This window comes from Stegostoma tigrinum, chromosome 22, assembly GCF_030684315.1.
Source record: "Stegostoma tigrinum isolate sSteTig4 chromosome 22, sSteTig4.hap1, whole genome shotgun sequence".
Classification (NCBI taxonomy): domain Eukaryota; kingdom Metazoa; phylum Chordata; class Chondrichthyes; order Orectolobiformes; family Stegostomatidae; genus Stegostoma; species Stegostoma tigrinum.
In genome coordinates, this window is record NC_081375.1 from 28,354,952 (window position 1) to 28,374,919 (window position 19,968).

General features: G+C 40.6%; 1 protein-coding gene across 24 annotated transcripts in view; it reads right to left on the bottom strand.

Annotated features, from left to right (window-relative positions):
• The window catches only part of rbfox3a (RNA binding fox-1 homolog 3a), a 509,932-nt gene that overhangs the window by 209,553 nt on the left and 280,411 nt on the right, over positions 1-19,968 (bottom strand). Inside the window, exon 1 of one of the 24 annotated variants that reach the window (XM_059653731.1) lies at positions 12,396-12,415. The exons of 22 other annotated variants lie outside the window; for them this stretch is intronic. The gene's annotated coding sequence lies outside the window, so the exon portion shown is untranslated. Of the gene's footprint in view, positions 1-11,153; positions 11,305-12,395; positions 12,416-19,968 lie in introns of those variants that run through there. One more of the 24 variants, XM_059653729.1, reaches the window with a different exon arrangement.

The window sequence follows — 19,968 nt, forward strand, 5'->3', positions numbered from 1 at the left end:
GAGATAAGCAAAGGTAGAAGCAGAAGACAAGCAATATTTGTACAAGAATGAGTGTTCATCTTTTTATGTACACTTGCATGATTTCACTGATCTATTTGGTTTGGAATATCTATTTTGTGGTGACATTTATTGCCATCAAATGGACAGAGATACGGAATGTGGAACTCTTGGCAAACAGAGAAATGAAGGTTGAACAGTGTGAAGATGGAGGAATACAGCAGGCCAGACAGCATCAGAGGAGCAGTAAAGTTGACCTTTTGGGTTGGGATCCTTCATCAGAAATAGGAAGGGGAAGGGAACTGGGAAATAAATAGAGAGAGGATGGGTGGGGCTGGGGAAGTTAGATGGGATGGTGATAGGCGAGTGTTGGTCGGGAGTGGTGGGGAATGATCAGTGGGCTGGGCAGGGCGAATAGATGGGGGAGAAGATGGACGCATTGTGTCAGGTCTAGGGAGCGGAGATGAGAGGGACGGTTGGTCATGGGATGAGGCTGAGGGTGATGAGGTTTAAAAACTGGTGAATTCCATATTTAGACCATCAGGCTGTAGGCTCCCAAGGTGGAAAATGAGGTGTTACTCCTCCAGTTTGCATGTGGTATCAGTGTGGCACTGGAGGAGGCCCATGATGGACATGCCACCCTGGGAAAAGGAGAGGGAGTTAAAATGGTTGGCAACCGAAAGGTGTTGTCATTTGTTACGTACAGAGCACTGATACTCTACAAAACAGTCCCTGAGTATATGCTTTGTCTCACCGATGTAGAGGAGGCCACATTGCAAGCAACGGATACAGTAGACTAGGTTAGAGGACGTACAGGTGAATCCCTGTCAGATATGGATACTTTGCTTTGGGCTTTGGATGGAAGTGAGGGGGGTTGGGTGGGGCAGGGGTAGCACGTCCTTCTGTTGAAGGGAAAGGTACCAGGGGTGCTGGGGCTAGTGGGGAGTGTGAAGCGGATGAGGGAGTCATGTTTATTCCTGACAGGTTCATACAGACTAAATCAGACCACCAAAAATCCTGAGAGCAGCTCAGCAGACTCCTGCTTCTTCAAAGTGGTCCTGACAGTGGAGTTGTTACTTAACCATGCCAATGATCTGCTCAGTCAGGTGTTATGGCAGCATTGTAATCATGCCTCATGAGCCATGGCTCATCATCAGAGGATAGCTCCTGTCACCCATTAGCCACCCTCTGGTTGGCCTTTGTGGTTGGAACGCAGCTAGTAATGTGCCCCAAATGAGGTAATCATGTCTGCCATCAGAATGCTACACATTGACCTTCACAGTGAACTTTTTGTTGTCACATGTTGGACATTTGGGCGTAGAAACATTTCAGTTCTGGTAAGGTTGGCATACAGCTTCCATCAGTCAATTTTCATGCAATCAATAACAACTTATGTAAACCTTAAATCCAAGAAAGCTCTTGTGTTTACTCCATCTGTTTGTTTTTAGTAAAGGACAATCAAATGCAATTATCTCTCTTTAAATAAGGGCTGCAGTGACCTGCCTTATTTAACAGTGAATGGAAAACTGTGAGGTATTGTTCATATCCACAACAGTCAAGAACAAGGCAAACTCATAGGAAATCATGGTTAAGCTCCCATGCACTGTAACCGGTAATGCTGTCCTTGCTTTGCAGCTCCATGCTGCAGTTGTTGTTGTTGCAGATTTCAGTGACAACATCCTTATGAAGGCTGATTATATTTTATATGTGCACACATATCTGTATTATATGTTGGATGCTCAAGCAGGAGAATTGTTTCTTGAATGTCCTGGGCAGATATGGTTGCCTATTGAAAACCCTACCCACCCCACTTCATCCTGTCTCTAAGAGTACCTTGTCCTGTTGTTCAAGCCCCCTTCTCATTTTCCTGGTTACACTATATTCTAAGAGGAAGATCCACTCATGTACTGATATCTGGGAGCAGTCCTTCACGACACAGAAGCCCTGAAATGACCAAAAATTACTTCCATACTTGCACCATCACTTTTTGTAGACAACTGGAACTTGAAGCAACAACCAAAAAAGAAGAGTTGTAAGAATAGCCAGAAGAAATCAGTCATGATATAATCTGCAAGTAGTTCACTAGTTTCTCTATAGAAAACCAATAGAAGGTTGGGGTTTGAGGTCTTTCCAGCTGCTCAACAAATGTTCCACTGTAGTGCTGATATCAAAGAGACACTGCATGGTGATTGGCACCATGAAGTGCCTACTCTGCATCATTTCAGAGGGTGAACACCACCTGGCATGTTAAAATCTCTATCAAGATAGCATACATTGTACCTCGCAGCACAAGAGTGCACAATTGTGCAGCACATCCAAATGCACTGACCAAGCCCTGAATAAAAACAGTATAAGCTTGAGCCCTGCCTGTGTTACCTTTAAAGAGCATGAGACAGGCATTACGATATTTAGAGGGAATTGTGTGTCTCTGGCATTTTGCAGAGAGGAAACATTGGAATCCATGCCATGAAGAAAGCACCAGAACATTGCTTCACTTTAATCAAAATTGAAAATCAGTATTCCATGGATTACTCCAAGACAACTCAAAAAGACTCAAGACTTTTCCTCCATTGCTTGATTTACAAAAGCACTGACCACAAATACTGCAGAGGCACAAGGTGTTGTTGATTTACAGGGATGATTAATCGGAATTCCCACATGTCCATGGCATCTTTCAGAGTCAAGAAATGAAATCAGCAGAAAAACATAGATTTCATTTCCATTTTTGTTTCCGCTGACTTTTGACTGAGCTTGCCTCATAAATCAAGAGTTTCTTAATGATACTCTCTCCACCTTACTCAGTGGGATCCTTAACCTACACTTTACAGAGCAGTTGATGAATTTGTTAATAGTTTTAATGGACCTTGTTATATTTACAATGCTCTGCTAAATAACTGAATGGATAACTAGTTCATTTGACAAGAGAAAGAATTGACACCCTATCATGGTGTTCACGACTGCTCAGATTTTTCTAGAACCTCTGTTTGGAATATGAATTGAAAGAAGACTGGGAAAACTGCTACAAATCTCCTTGAACAGAAGCAAAATGCTGTGGAAATCTGGAATAAAAAAACTTATAGCATGGATCATTACAGTCCTCGTGGATAATCTCAACAGTGGCCATCTGGAGAGAAGAACTAAAATTATATCATGTGCACAACCAAGATCAAAATGACACTGCTGCCCTTGGTGACACTCTTCTTCTGGGAGAGGGACAGCTGATTGAACAAGCTGTACACCTTATATAGGAAAGGAAAGGCTATGGTGACGCTTGTATTCACAGAGTTGGTTTGCCATCTGGAAAAGGCTTTTGGATATAATACCACAATGTCTCAAATGCACAAACAAAAGTCCCGTGGCACTTCACTTGCAGATTAGCTGTATGTTATTGTCGTTAGCATATATACCCCAACACTCCTTGCCTCCAATGAAGAGTTCAAGGGAAAAGGTATATTCTGACTTTAATAAAGTGCCCATTGCTACTCCATAAGCAGAAAGGGGCATCCCTTTGGGAAATTTTAATGCCAAGATTTATGTGATTCTACTTTCTGGAGAGGAATCTTTGATAAAATGGAATGGGAAGAGCCAATAGAACGCAGTCCTCATGCTGACAATTAGTGTTCAGCATCATCTCATTATAGCCAACACCCTCTTTGAATCTCTATAGTGTGGGAGCAGGCTATTTGGCTCATCGAGTCCACACCGAACTTCCAAACAGCATCCCACCCAGACGCCCTTACCCTATCCCTGCAACCCTGCATTTCCCATTGCTAATCCACCTAACCTGCACATCCCTGGCCACTATGGGCAATCAGCATATTTGTGGACTGTGGGAGGAAACCACAGCACTCGGAGGAAATCCACACAGACACAGGGAGAGCGTGTAAACTCCACACACCGACAGTTGCCTGAGGTTGGGATCGAACCCGGGTCCCTAACATTGTGAGGCAGCAGTGCTAACCACTGAGCCACCTTCTGCTGAGGGACAAATACAAAACCATAAGAAGGCATCCTAGATCAAAAAATTAGGTGAAGGTAAAGTCACCAGAGATTTATCAAACCATAGGGCTGCTCTCTCATTGGAGATAAATAACCGGTTGTGACTTAACCTATAAGTCACTATACCTCAGGTGAAGAGAAGAGGTTGAGAAGGAGATTCTTTCATGGTAATCTCAACCAAATTGAAACCATGCTGCTGGCATCATTCTGCATCACAAACCAGCTGTCCGATCAACTGAGCTAATTGGCCAAGCCTATTGCATTGGGCAGTTCTCACAGGCAACAAACCAGGGAGTTAGAGGTGCTTAACCTCCTTCACCTCATATTTTTTGAAGGTCTGTTTAGCTGTATCTTAATTGCTATCCGATTCAATCATAACTCTTTTCTTTTTCAAAATGAAAGCTTAAATTAAATGTTAGAAATGAAATCGAGACTTTTATTCACACTACAAAAAAAATGTTGACATTCCACAAATACAACATTTTCAGGGTCACTCAAATGGCCAGTTGTAATTTTCAAATTAACATGACAGTAAAAGCCTAATTAGAACTTATTCAGTGAAGTGTTGTCTTTCCCTGAGTTACTTTCACTGTAAGTTCAACAACATAACAATCCATTATCAATGAATTTGACTGTCATTGGTTGTCATCAGGAATGTCGCAGAAGTACACCCTTTGGGGGAACCATCAAGTTACCTATAGCAGCTTGTGGATTTATACATTAATGGGAACATGTGCAGATTCTGTGCGCTACTGCCTTTGCGGTAGAATAATAGCAGTGGGCACTGACAAACTAGGCTGGAAATAAAGTCCTAGTTACTTTAGTAAGGAGTTTAAAAGGTGTTTGAAGTGTGGGAATTGGACTGATATATAATCACAGTAATTAAATTTTCTACGAAATACAAGATATCTTAAATTAACAAGTTGCTAATATGCACAATTGCATCATGCGAAACCTAATGAAAATACAGCACCTTGTGAATGAGAATGTTTACCAAGTCACTGTGTGTAGTCTGTCCTCTTCACACAGCAAGATAACTGACTTGCATGTTGTACCTAAAAAGAAATGACTAACCACCTGATCACTATTTAGCATCATTTGAAACAAGTACAGTCAAGACCTGCATCATGGAAAATGTTGAAAAGGGGAACAGAAGGTAAAGGACGAAGCATTTATGAGAAAGGGGATGTAGTTGTTATGAAACCTTGCAGGTACAAGGCAGAGATGAAGTACGTTAAAATGTTCCCATTTGAGGTGTATTAGAACATAAATCTACCTGAAAGTGGCAGCTGGTAAACCAGCAAACATGTTGAACATTTTATTGGAAGGAAGGTCTGTGCAATAACTAATACAGGTCACTAAACTGCCTGCATTTTAGTTTGTCGTTAAACAGTTTTTATGTACACAATGGTATTTCTGGATGAGTTATTTAAAGGGTTATCCCTCTGTTGACATGATACAATACAAACGTCAGGACTACCAGGAACAGGTTCAACTAATTTACTGAATAGTTGTATACACAAACTTGTAGGGAAGATTCAAAGATTTCTTGTAAGGTGGCTATTCCGAAACAAAACTTGTTTAGACATGTTAGGACACATTTCCATTACCATACCATCCTGAGGTGGGACTTGAACCTCGATCTTCTGTCCCAGAGGTAAGAGCAGTATCACTATGTCACAAAATTTCCTAAATACTGGGCATAGTCAGGAAGTCAGATAGCATCAGTGGTAGCTAGTCACTACTTCCGATTTTCAGAGGTCGGGAAAGAAGGCTGATTCCCAGTTTATCTCAAGAATAATGGAAATTGAACCCACACAACTTCAGCTATTCTGAACAACCGGCCCGTGTGATTTAGTCAACTGAGCTAATTAGCCCCATGATCTGGCCATTCTTCCATGCAGTCACACAGATGGGCATTGTGAGGAGATGCCTTCAAGTTGTGGCAGGCACAGAGTAGCATAGGAACAGCCAGTTGGCATCCGTTTCAGGAATGGGTCTGTGCCATCACTTAGCTCTGCTCAAGAACAGGTGCTGATTTTGATAGCCTAGAGCACATAGGATATACTCCAAATGATATACCTGGCACACATGCAGTCTCAATAAGGCTCATTTCAGATACAAGTTGTGTGCCGTCTGTATCCTTTGCAGTTCCCCACCAGAGCTCCTTCCTTATCTTAGGGATCACTTGGCATGTTCACAAGCAGTAGAGCAGATAAGTGCATGATTCACATGGGGAAATTGTTAAAGACAAACATAATAAACATATACCTGCATTGACCTAGGCAACTCACTAATAATTATTTGTGCTCTACAAAATGATAAGAAATAAGAACAGGAGTAGGCCATTCGGCCCATTGAGCCTGTTCACCGTGCAATAAGATCGTGACTGATTGAACATACTTCATATCACTTTTCCGCGTTTTACTGTTTGGAAAAATAAAAGTCTAAAACTGCACAAATAAAGTGGCTGATTCCTGTCACTTCAATGTCTACATAGTCGCTGCATCAATGGTCATGGAAGAATCAGTTAAAGGGACAACTTACAAATGCATTTGTTTTGCATGGTCAGACAAAAAGCAAAACATATTCCCTGTGATATATGCTAATTTATCTCAGTTCATTAAATTATTAAAATGCAATGTGCTAATACCCTGAGGCTAGCCATACATTCCAGCTGAAAAGACACACATGACGCCGAATAGCTGAAGATCCGGTGAGCTGGATTGCTGCTTGATTTCTCGACTAATCGTGTGACCATCCAGATCTCTATCGGCTGCAGTGTTATCAGCGATGGTGAATGGGATGTCTGACCGACTAACGGCATGGGACTACACATTTCTAACCAGAATGTGATTTTGTAAGTATGCTGAGGGAGAATTTCCCAAAACACCATTTGAATTTCAGCAATTTCAATCTAGGCTCCCTACAAGCTTTCTAAAAATCAGTTTGTATCAAATCAACAATGAATATCAAAGATTTCAAGATTTTGATTATTTTACATAAATAAAATTTAAAACATTAAATAAGCAACTAATTTTGATAATTTTGTTGTAATGTCCAATGTCAGAATGATGTGAACGCACTAAATAGGATACAAAGCCATTTTATGAGGACATGGGTAGGAATAGAGAGTTTGAACTGTGGGGAAAATTGGATAGATTGAGCTGGGATTCATTTCTTCAGAACCAGGAAGCTGAGAGAAAATTTAATCAAGGTTTATATACTTATGAGGGATCTGGATAGAATAGGTAGGAAGGACCTATTTCCTTCAGAGATGTCAATAACTGTGGCATAGATTTAAGGTATTTAACAGAGGATTAGAGGGAAGTAGAGGATTATTTATCCTACTGAAATGACTATATCTGTACAACATCTACGTAACATCACAACGTGATGTTAAAGGGCAAAATCTTTCTCTGTTCAGTCTCCAGTCTGCAGTTAACTAGGCAACCAAACAGTCAGTCTGTTTGTCAAGCAGTGAACAATATCTGTACAAATACAGAAATCTAAGTAAACATATAACCCTGACTGTATAAGTAAGATATCATATTACCATGATTAGTTGTTAATAAATTTCAAGAACTTGACTCAATACAAGCCCGACTCGTTGTTATATATATTCTGTGGTATACGTTACAGAATATAATTCAAGCACATTGGTTGTTTTCTGTAGTTCACTGCCTGATAGAGTGGTGGCAGAAACACTTGTTTAAAACAATAAATGAATATGCACAGACGGTGTTGCAACTTAGAGGGCCATGGGTCCAGAGTTGGACAGTGTGATGGGGCTGGATAGCTCAGCTGACAAGGGACATGCTTAAGGATTGTTTCCACTGCCTGGAGAATTAAAGATGGGGACATAGTCTCAGAACAAGGGGCTATTCCTTTAGGACTGACATGAGGAGAAATGACTTTACTGAAAAGATTGTGAACATTTGCAATATTCTTCTTGAGCGGGGTTTGGATGCTCCATTATTGAATATATCTAAGAAATGATAAATAGGATATAGGCAGATTTTTACTCTGAGAATTGAGGGATATGGGGGGCATGCAGGAAAGTGGTTATGAAAATCAAGATCAGCCATGATTGTATTGAATGCTGAGGAGGCACAACAGACTATGTGTCTACACCTGCTCCTATCTCTGGTGTTGTTGTGTTACATGACTTCCTTCTGTGCTCAGAGCTTTCCATATTTCTACAGCTGTATTAATTATTTCCACAATAACTTTTCTTGCTTTAGGCATTCACGCACACATTTCTCTTCATTAAGCATTTCACACAAGGTCATAAGACACAGGTGCAGAAGTAGGCCATTCAGCCGACTGATCCCATTCATGAAATCATATCTGATCTGACAATTCTCATCTCTACTTTCCTGCTTTTTGTCCATAAGCTTTCACTCCCTCACTGATTAAAAAAAAAACTCTCTATCTCAACCCTGAATATAATTAATGACTTGGCCTCAACAACCCTATGCATATTGTGGTAATATATTTACTGACAGCTTTATTTCCACATCACAGGAATCTTTTTTTCAGCTGATTTAGAATAAATTAGTATAAAGTTGACCTGAAAGGGACAGGTTGGTTGTTTGAAGGAGAACAATATTATTTTCATCTCTTCAATTTAATTCAGAGTTTTTTTGTGTTTCAAGTCTAAAATATATCATTAAAACAGAAATGAACTCCAACATCCATTGACTACAAAAGCATTTTTGCATCCTGTACAGTATGCAGACAGGTTCTGCAAGTGAGCAAAGGATAAAACTGATTTCAACACCAGGGAACTTGAACTTGTGGCATTTAAATCATACCTTTAATATAGTTAAATTCTGGGGCTCCTGGGCACACTACGAATTCCGATGAAAATACTTCCATAAAGTCCTGTCTTTAGCATAATTCAGGCTCCTGTCTCCACATCTCTTTTTTTTGGTGATTATTGTTTCAGGAGAGAATAATTGACAAGTAGCATAATGCAGCGTTAGTTTGTGTTGAGCTGACAATCCAGGTTATGGACAAGTGTTCGAGGTTAAACAAACATATGACTTACAGACCATCAGCAAATGCCAGCTGTGTTTGAATTAATATCAGAGCACAGGAGCAAGGAGGATAACTATTAGAATTGGCAATTTGCATTTTTCCTTTGGTTGTATTTGGCAAAGCTCATAAAATGGGCAAGCCACGTTCATTTCCCAGGAAATTCAACACAGTTAAAATATATCACAGCAAACAACAAGCATAAAATCATTTTAAACTCTCACACTCCGGTCACAAAACAAAAATTATAAAAAGGATAAAGATGCACTGGAGAAGGTGTAAAAATGATTTGCAAGGATGACAGCACAGCAGAGAGGGTACAACCATCGGTAAAGACTGAAAAGTCTGCGACTATGTCCTCTAGGAAGGCCATCTGAGGAGTGGCCTAACAAAAGTACTTAGGAATATGAAAAGGTTTGATTGGTCATCTGTAGTTCCATTTGCGGGGAGTCTAAAAGAAGATTCTATAAAGTCAAGAATCATTAATAAATCAAATTGGGAATTCAGGAGGACCCTGTTTACCCAGGAAGTTGGAAATTATTACCTCAAGCACACTTGAGCCAAATAGTGTCGGTGCATTTAACAGAAAACTAATTAAATTTAGTGCAGGAAGTAACAGAAAAGTATGTTGATAGCTTTTGATGAAGGCTTCTCATTTGATTCAAAATATTGCTCAAGGCTTCCAAGAAGGAAAAAGCCAAGGTGTGGAAACAGAGATAACTGAAAAAAAAGAATTATTGTTCAGAAATAACAGTTACATGGAGTGATTTCAGCTATAATCTAATTTTGAAGCTCTAATTATGATTTTTAAAAAAATTGATTTTATGATGTCATATGAAGCCCCTCAATTAGATACACAATCAATGGAATTTAATTCTATGTGTGTAGATTATAAATCACTTAATACAGCATGTATTGAATAAAAAAGTGCCTGTCCACTATATTCGGAAGAGGGCATATTATTATGTTCTCAGATACTGATTCAATAATTTTGAAATAAAAACTTGACAGTTTGTTTTTGGAGTTGCTAACATATTCATAAAGTCCAGAAAGGGTGTGAAGCTTGACTTGTGTCAGTTACATGTTCAAAGAATCATCTTTAAATCTGAAAATATTACAACAGCTTAATATATGACTTACACAAACTTCTGACAGGTATGAATGTTGTTTCCCCCTCCATTGACTCTTGCTACAGGGGTCTCTTACTTTTACCCAAGGAGCACATGCATTCAGGGAATGTGCTGTGCTTCAGAGGGAGTAATGTACAAAGTGTGTTTGATACCAGTTGGCTTGGTGTGGATGTGAAATATTAAATACTTGGGTTTCTAGGTAAACATCATAGCTGGATCATGATACAGGACTTTGGACAAATACAGAATCAAGGGAAGCACTCTCACTTCTTAGCTTTTTACAGTTAACTTAATCTATAATGTTGATCTTCCTCTTCAATGATTCCAGAAGTATCTTCTAACCTAACTTCTAACAAAATAGTTCTGTAAGCTATTCAGGTGTACCGAGCTGCTATACAAAGGCTAAATAATAAAGCCAACTGATCCACGCAACTTTGACCTGGGAGCCTGACATGACAAAGTGACACCCAGCTAACCTTCTGATTAGAACCTGGGAACTAGAGCCAGATTTGGTAAACATATCCCACAAACTAGTCAAACCAACAACTTGACATCATCTTCCTCACAGAATGATACCTACAGCCAACATCCCAGATTCCTGCATCACTATTCTGGATTATATTCTGTCCAGCAGTGCCAGTGGCACAGTGTTATATGTGGTAGCCTTGAAGACTGAAATGTTTAACCCAAACACTGTGAAATTTCATAGCATCAGGTAAAACACAGGGGAGGCTACCTCTCCTTGATTACCACCAACCTCAAACTGCAGCCGATGAATCAGTACCCCTCCATTCAACACCATTTAGAAGAAGCCCTGAGCATGGCTAGGACTCTGCAGGTTGGATTTAAATGTCTATTGTCAAAGGTTGCTCAATCACATCATTAATGATCACTCTGACTAAGCCCTGCAAAACTGGTCCAACCGCAAGGTGATGACAGAACCAACACAAAGGGAAAAACAATGTGATCTCACCTTTAATAACTCACCTCCCACTGATGTTTTTGTCTATGAGATTATCAGCAACAGTTCTCAGTCCTGCCTTCACACTGAGGACATCCACTATACGTAACAATCCTCGGCTAAATGGGATAGATTCCAAATAGATCGAGCAGGTCAAAACCAAGGATATATGATTAGTTCTGGTCCATCAGCAGCAGCATAATTATATTTCATCATAGACTGTAAGCTTATAGCCCAGCATATTCCCAAGCTACCCTCTCTCTTCAGCCAGAGGACTAAACCTGATAGTTGAGAATAACATGAGAAGAGGTTCAGTGAATAACCTCATCCTTAATGACAGTGGACCGTAGCACCAAAAGATGGAGCTAATGCGTGTGCAATCATTTTCAGCCAAAAGTACCGAACAAATTTTCCATTGCAGTCATGACATACCCACCATCACAGAAGGCAGTCTTTCGCCACTTTAATTCATGATGTCAAGAAACTGAGTAGCTCAATGCATATAGCAACCGTAACATTTTACTGATGCCGCTTTCATCAATAGAAAAAATGCCTGAAATGCTTCGTTTGCAGAAAAGTCACATGAAATGGCACATACATTGATGCATTATGGTTTATTTTGCAATGTCAATATAAATTAGCTACATTATATTTTCACACAGAGGATTAATGGCTAATCAGTATCATTCGTATCTTCTAAAAAACTACATAAAATAAAGGGAATCTGATGAGTTTTACGGTATTTTGCTGATCTTGATTTTTCTCTACATTTTAAAACTCATTTGCATTTTGAAATCGTGACAGTCAGTGATATCGGCCAATTAAAATTTGAGCAAAATGATATTAAAATCTCCCATGCAACAGTAGTAATATCAGTTATGTTATTATAGGTTATTTGGAAGTCAGAATTGCATGAGGAGTACAATATTTTGAAATTATCCAGGAAGCAACCTAAAACTCCTTCTTCCATTTATGATACATTTCCGAGAATAAAATTCATTCATAATTCTTTCCTAATAAATACAAAACAATTTTGGTAGCTGTAGTGTCGCTTCCTTGCTTTACTGAACTATTAGCTTGGCTAATGCAGCAATCTCTTAACTAGTTGAAGGTTGAATTGTAAAGTTTAGTTAAAGCATTTATCCATATATTCAGTTTTCCCTAACAATAACAAACATAATGAAAGCAAAGTCTTTTCACATGAAACAGGTTTCTGGTCTATGAGAAAATTATACATGTTTATGGATATACACCTGATGCAAACTTACCACCACAGTTTTGACAATTAAAGCGCACTGCACAGATAAAAGATGAAAATAATGCTCTCCTTGGGCAAACTCGTCTAATGTTCACATTAGGGGGTCACTGCAGTACTATCACTGTTAGTTCTAATTTGCTGGCAAACAAAGCTTTTTAACCAACTTATCACTTAATGGGCAGGCTACTGGCAAGGTCTGCCTCTCCACTTACATTGCTGCTTTAATCGTGCGCACAAATATATTTGAACATGAGGTATGAACACATGCATGTTAAAAATAAACAAAAATGCTTACAAACACGTGTGTTAGAATAGACCTGTCACACAACCAAACCCATTCACAGCAAATATTGTATCAGTGATAATGGGAACTGCCGATGCTGGAGAATCCAAGATAATAAAATGTGAGGCTGGATGAACACAGCAGGCCCAGCAGCATCTCCTGGGAGATGCTGCTGGGCCTGCTGTGTTCATCCAGCCTCACATTTTATTATCACAGCAAATATTGAGTGAACAAACATACAGGTATTCCCAGTTGTAGAGGTCAATGTAAGAATTTCACAGATACATGCCCACCACGGACATTCTCTTGCACTCACATTCTGAATAAGCATGTCCACACTCACACTCAGACACACACATATCATCAAACATTAGGCCGCTTCCTATCCCTACTCTGCTCTTGATGCCTGCTTGCTCATCTATAAGGCTCTTGCATCAGTTCGTTGCTTTGTTAATTACCTTTGTTTCCAATGCTTTGACTTTGATAAGGTGTCGCATAGGAAGCTGCTAAACATGGTAAGATACTGGCATGGATAGAGGATCGGCTGACAGGCGGAAGGCAGAGAGTGGAGACAAAATGGTCTTTTTTAAAGACAGCAGCCAGTGCCTAGCAGAATTCCATAGGGGTCAGTGTTGGAACTATAACTACTAATGTTATATATCAACAATCTTGACAAAGGAACTGAGGGCATTGTTGCTCAGTTTGTAGATGGCACAAAGATAGGTGGAGAGACAGATGGTGCTGAGGAAGTGAGGAGATTGCAGAACTTAGACAAACTGGGCCAGACCGCATTTGGAATATTGTGAGCAGTTTTGTGACCTGTATCTAAAGAAGGATGTGCTGACTTTGGAGGGGATCCAGAGGTGGTTTATAAGAATGACCTGGGAATGAAAGGCTCGTCGTATGAGGAGCCATGACGATTCTGAAGCTGTGCTCGTTGGAGTTTAGAAGGATGAGGGGGAATCTGATTGAAACTTACAGAATACGTAGAGGCTTGAATAGAGGTAGGAAGAGGTAGGAGAGACTAGAGCCTGAGGGCAGAGCTCTCAGTGAAAGGTCAACCCTTTAGAACTGAGATGGGGAGGAGTTTCTTCAGCCAGAGGGTGGTTAATCTGTGGAATGCATTGCTGTAGAAAGCTTTGAAGGCCAAGTCATTAAGTGTCTTTAAGACAAAGTTAGATAGATTCTTGATGAGTAAGGGAATCGGGGTTCAGAGGAGAATGAGGTTGAGAACCATATCAGCCATAATTGAATTGGCAGAACAGACTCAAATCCTGTTGGTCTTAAAAATCCACTCAAAATGATTTTCAACTGTGCCTTCAATTCTTTACTGTAATATTCAGTTTTCTTCACTTTTTGCCTGCTAAATGTCCACCACGCTTCACCTCTAACCCCTTCTCAATTTTCAATCTTTATTGTGCATACAGTCGTGTTTCATGAAAGCTCACTGCTCATGTCCAGCCCCTCAGCCAAGTACTAAATACTGCTAGAAAAACCTGGGGTGGCACGGTGGCTCAGTGGTTAGCACTGCAGCCTCACAGCGCCAGGGAACCGGGTTCGATTCCATCCTCGGCTAACTGTCTGTGTGGAGTTTGCACATTCTCCCCGTGTCTGCGTGGGTTTCCTCCGGGTGCTCTGGTTTCCTCCCACAGTCCAAAGATGTGCAGACTAGGTGGGTCGGCCATGCTAAATTGCCCTTAGTGTTCGGGGTGTGTGGATTATAGGGGAATGAGGTTGAGAACCATATCAGCTGTAATTGAATGGCAGAACAGACTCGAATCCTGTTGGTCTTAAAAATCCACTCAAAATGATTTTCAACTGTGCCTTCAATTCTTTACTGTAATATTCAGTTTTCTTCACCTTCTGCCTGCTTAATGTCCACCACGCTTCACCTCTAACCCCTTCTCAATTTTCAACCTTTATTGTGCATACAGTCGTGTTTCATGAAAGCTCACTGCTCATGTCCAGCCCCTCAGCCAAGTACTAAATACTGCTAGAAAAAACTGGGGTGGCACGGTGGCTCAGTAGTTAGCTTCAAGATGGATGCATCAAGAGGGGGTGTGGACTTGTTGGGCCAAAGGGCCTGTTTCCACACTGTAAGGAAACTAATCTAATCTAAAAAAAAACCGTCATGTGATGAAATTTCCCATGAAACAACCTTATTTTCAAATACTATTATATTTGGCCCATCCTATTTCTACAATCTTGCTTGTGCTATTTCTCTGATCCATTAGGTGGAATTTAATGTAATTACAGCAGGTTCAGCTCAGTAGTTGAAGAATCTGATGTATATCCACATCACTTCTGAGAGGGAGGCCTCAGCTGATGGTCAGTGTTGGGCCTTCCCCAGAATTAAGGATGTTGGAGGCGTACATCTCCTTTGCCAAGAGATGTAGTCAATAAAAGGCTGTCAGTCCTCCCTTTGGCTATCTTGGCTACTATGGTTGAAGGCAAGATAAGGTCTAATATCGCCAAAGGGGCTCAGGTCACAGGTGAGTGAAGGTCTGTTTGGACTTAAGTGGGTTGTGGGTCAGAAGGGTTAGGGACAAGAGCAGGGAGATGGCTTTTAATGTCCAACCCCAGTCTAACCTAACACTGTTCCTTTGAAAGAGGGTCAAACCTGTTTCTTAGAAACCATGAACGAGCGGCATTCTGGAGTCATAGGGAAACCATATCACTTTCATGTAATCACTGAACCACTGCTAAATTCTGCTGGGTTCTGGAATAGGTGGTGTCAATTGGCTTAATAAAGATCATAACTGCCAACTGACGAAGAGGGAATAAGATTCCCTCAGCAACTTGCTGCTGCCCCCAAGTTAATTGAGAGTGTTTGTTGGGAGACAGGCTCACCATCTGCCCCATGATTAAGTGGGCCTGTCTACAATGTTTCTGACTGCAATAAATTTCATTAATTCCCATGTTGTATTCAATCTCAGCCTCTGATCTCTTCAGTAGACATGCCCATTGGAATCAATTTTAATTCAGACAGCCTGGTTTTTGTTGTGAACTAACATCACCCAGTGGACATTCCAACAGGATCCTATTGTCAATGAAGCTTTTCTATAAATATGCAGCTGATTTCTTCAGCTGAGAGCAGGTAGTTTACCACAATCGCATCTCCTCTGGGAGCACAGGGAAAGCTCATGCCTTCTTCTTCCGAAACTCAAACCCCGAAGGGACTTTAATCCCAATCCTCACCTTAAAGCTGCTGGGCAGCCAAGGCCTGACTGAATTTCCATTGGCCAGTTGGCTGACAGCATGTGAATGATGCCCAATGGTTAAAGTCAGCACTGTCACATTCTGCCATAGGCAGGAATCTGACTCAAACTCATGGGATCCCACCAGAAACCCAGTGGGAGGGAACACTCTGTTCATGGTCTGAGTGCTTAATATCTATAGGGAATATGTGAGCAAATAAATGCACACCAGTCAGCATGGTCTATTGAATCAATTCAGCAATTCTGCAGTCCCAGTAGAGTTGTAGCTGAATGGAGGAAAGGTGTAGGTCAGGGAATCTAAGCAACAATTGCAGGGCAGATGTGCTAAATGTGCCCTTAAGCATTTAATTGACTTATTAAACAAGATCTTATGTATAGATTTCAGTATGCATAAAAAGTCAATATTACAGATTGCTCAGCTCCCATCTGTTAGAAAAATTGCGGGTTAATACTTCAGGTTTAAACATTCATTGAAAATGCTTTTCATCAGTTCCCACAAAGAGTGGCACTGAAAATACTGAGGTGCTTCTGTGTTGAGCCCTTTAAGTGCAACATTTTCTGTTTTTAATTCCATTTCTTGCTTTCCTGCTCCATCCAATTTTATGTATTCATTTCTTTCAACTGATCTCATAGGCTGCATTAGAAACAAGAGAGATAATACAAAGGAACCAATTCCAAACAAGGTCTAGTATAATTATAAAATGTGTCCGAGAAGTGGCATAAAGAGCAATACCAACAACAAGATCTTATACTCTAGAGTATTGTGCTAACACAGGCTATAACAATATGCCTCCGGGATGACATGAGTTTGAACACCATCATTCATCAATATCTCACACTTTTGCATGATTAGTTTAATGACATTTCCTTTTTGCACAACATTTAATATTTAATGTGCATTTGAAGCTTATGTAGTTCAATAACCTTTTGTTTTTATTGTATTTTCAAGAGATTACTTTCACGTCCACATATATATTTCATGAAGTCATTGTATATTTTGATTGCACGGTGCTTATGAGAACAATACATTGATATATTAAGATTACTTTGTGCACTTTAGCTAATGCAAAAAGCAAACTGGATTTAGGAGTGAACCAATTTGTTTGATCTTGGCGCTATGGTATCTGGGTGACTTGGAAACATGGGCTATGACTTGTAGTAATTCAATAAGTTACGAATGCTGTCCTTCCCTTTGGCGAGCATTCTCTCCTGTCTGCATTGGCCTGCTTTGTCTCGCTGGGAGATAGTTTGGGTGTTGGGTTGGGAAGGGTTACATCTCCAACAATCAGTGGTCCACCACTTCCAGTGAAAGTCAGATTTCACCTGTACAGTAATAACAAGTGAAGATGCTTTAGCCAAATATTCGGTCCAGGTAGCACCCCACAACAGAATGGGAGCACACATCGTTTGGAGGCTTAGATTGGTTGCAACTTTTGCCCGAGGAAAGTTTCTTGGTTTTCAGGAAGAGGATTTGGTAAGGCTCAGCCGGATTCTCTGAAATTAGAAGTGTATTCAAATGCATTTTGTGAATTATGGAAATGGGGCCTAGTCATCACGTAAGCCATCAGCCCTGTTAAAACTAGAATTAAGGAGTGTGTCACTTTGACTTTAGGAGCTGAGAACTAAGGTATAAAGCTATGGACTGATTTTAAAACACCAGTATTCCTGATGGCCTTGACAACGATAGTGATGCTGCTGCTGAGGGCACTTGGGGCTCTTCCCATATTAAGTCACCTCAGCTGCCAGCGAATGTGCCGAGCAACACAAAGCTGGAAGGTCACACATTTCAATTACCGAGGGGCAGGAAGGCAGAAAAGAGACAATTGCTGGAACAAATTAGCAGTCACATCTTTCTTCTACGCTTCCCGGGGCTGTGTGCGAAACTTGAAGACACAATTGTGTCCGCAATAGATGACCTCCATGTGGTCTGGAGGCCCATACCTCAGCAGGATGAGGTGAGCACAGCAGTCACTTTCTAGATTAAAAACTTGCTTCCCTATTATCAGAAGCTGTGCTTTGTGGCATTTCATGCTTGTAGGGGAGCTGACTCTTATTTTGTATGTTTTAGTTTGGAAGGGCTAGTAAATAACAACTGGAATTAAAAAAAAGATTGGAATCCTTGGATGAAGGCCTAGCTTTCAGCCTGGTGGGATCATCTCTACTACAGATCGTGCTGGAGCTCAGCGGGTCTGGCAGCATCCGCGGAGAGAGGAACAGAGTTTCTGAGTTCCAAGGGAGAGTTATATTGGACTCAAAATGTTAACTCAGCTTTTCTCTCCACAGGTGTTGCCAGACCTGCTGTTTCTCCATAGGTCTGTGTTTCATTTCATATATCCAGCATTCTCAGTATTTTGTTTTTGATCCCTACTGGATTAGACCTAGGCAGTGTGGAGGGGGTTGGGTACAAAGTCAGGAAAGATGATAGAATGGTTGTACTACTGAGCATGACTGCATGGCCCCTTGAAAAGGGTTCCATCTCACTGATAGTTGAGCTGGAGTCCTTCTGGATGGCTAGCTAGCTTCATAGCACCAGTGATCCCGAAAGCAGTTATGTGTGTTTGCAGGGGCAGACTACAAATGTTGTGTGGCAGGGAAGGAGGAACATGATGACCAGGTGAGTGAATTTCTGGACAACCTGTTGGACCTGGCAGAAATATGCCTGGTGCACATATTTGCTGTAAAGACTGTTGTCTTACAGATTCAGCTCATCTCGACTCCTTTATGTTGCTATGTTTCCCAAAACCTGGGAAAACCTGGCCCCTTGAGGTTAAGAATAAAATGACTGCTCAAGTGTAGGCAGGCAATTACGTGGCATTATTTAGATGATCAACACTTTCCAGTGAGTGAATTAATCTCTCAGCCCTTGTGCTGTCTATATTAAAACTTCAACAGTGAAAGCTCAGCTTTGGTTTGCAATTTCTTGCCACTTAACATTTGCCATGATTCCCAGCCACCCAGTTTGGGAGTTCCAATCCAGCTCGAAGTTGCTGGCAAGGTTATGACATCATTGGAAGTCTCAATAACCTTTCTGAAAACTCTTAGAAAATACTGCCAGAAATTTAATTTGATTGTCTGGTACGCTTTGACAGCTTTAATGCTTTGACTGTTGTAAAGCAGCTTCAGTTCCAGGCCATCATTACTTTGACAGAATTAAGAATATTACAGTGAAACATAGAAAATAAGTGCAGAATTAGGCTATTTGGCCCATCAAGCCTGCTGTGCCATTCAATGTGATCATGGCTGATCATCTAACTTAGTAACCTCTTCCTGCTTTCTCCTCATACTCTGTGATCATTTTACTCCTGACAACAATACTTGTCTTTGAAAATATTCCATACATTGGCCTCAACTGCTTTCTGAGGCAGAGAATTCTCCAGGCCCAGCACTCTCTAGATAAAATTTCTTCTCATCTCAGACTTAAATGGCCTATCCCATATCCTTAGGCTGCAACCCCTGATTCTGGCTTCTAATGATGACCACAAGTGTTTATTCATTTACGGCATTCTGGCGACAAGCCATCCTATCAATACCAAAATAATCATCTTATCATTTTGATTTTGAGGCAGAATTTCTAGTAGATGCTACAAGGTATCCTATGAGCCTTTACAGGATGGGATTTGCAGGAAAATGAGCCTGCGTCTCAACTACATCTTGTATTTACATAACACCTTTGATGCAATAAAATATCCTAATACAGGTACATCATAAAGTAGAATTGGACACAAAGCTGTATCAGGCAATGCTTGGGTGGCCGAGCAAAAGCTTGATCAAAGGCAGGAGGGAGGATTTAAGAAGTGTCGTAAAAAGAAAGGTCAGCGAGGGAGAGAGAGGTTTAACTGTCGTTTCAGGGCACAGACAGCTGAAGGTATAGCCACCAATTATGGAGCAATGAAGATAAGAAACGTCTTGAAAGATTCCGGACTGTAAGAAATTCCATAAACCGGAAAGGAGGAGGACATACAGGAACTTGGTGAAAATTTCCAAATTTTAAAATTGAGGCATTGCTTGTTCAGGAGCAAATATGACTCAGGTGGTACAGAGGAGATGGGTGAACAAAATATTTTAATCAGGTTTAGATTTAA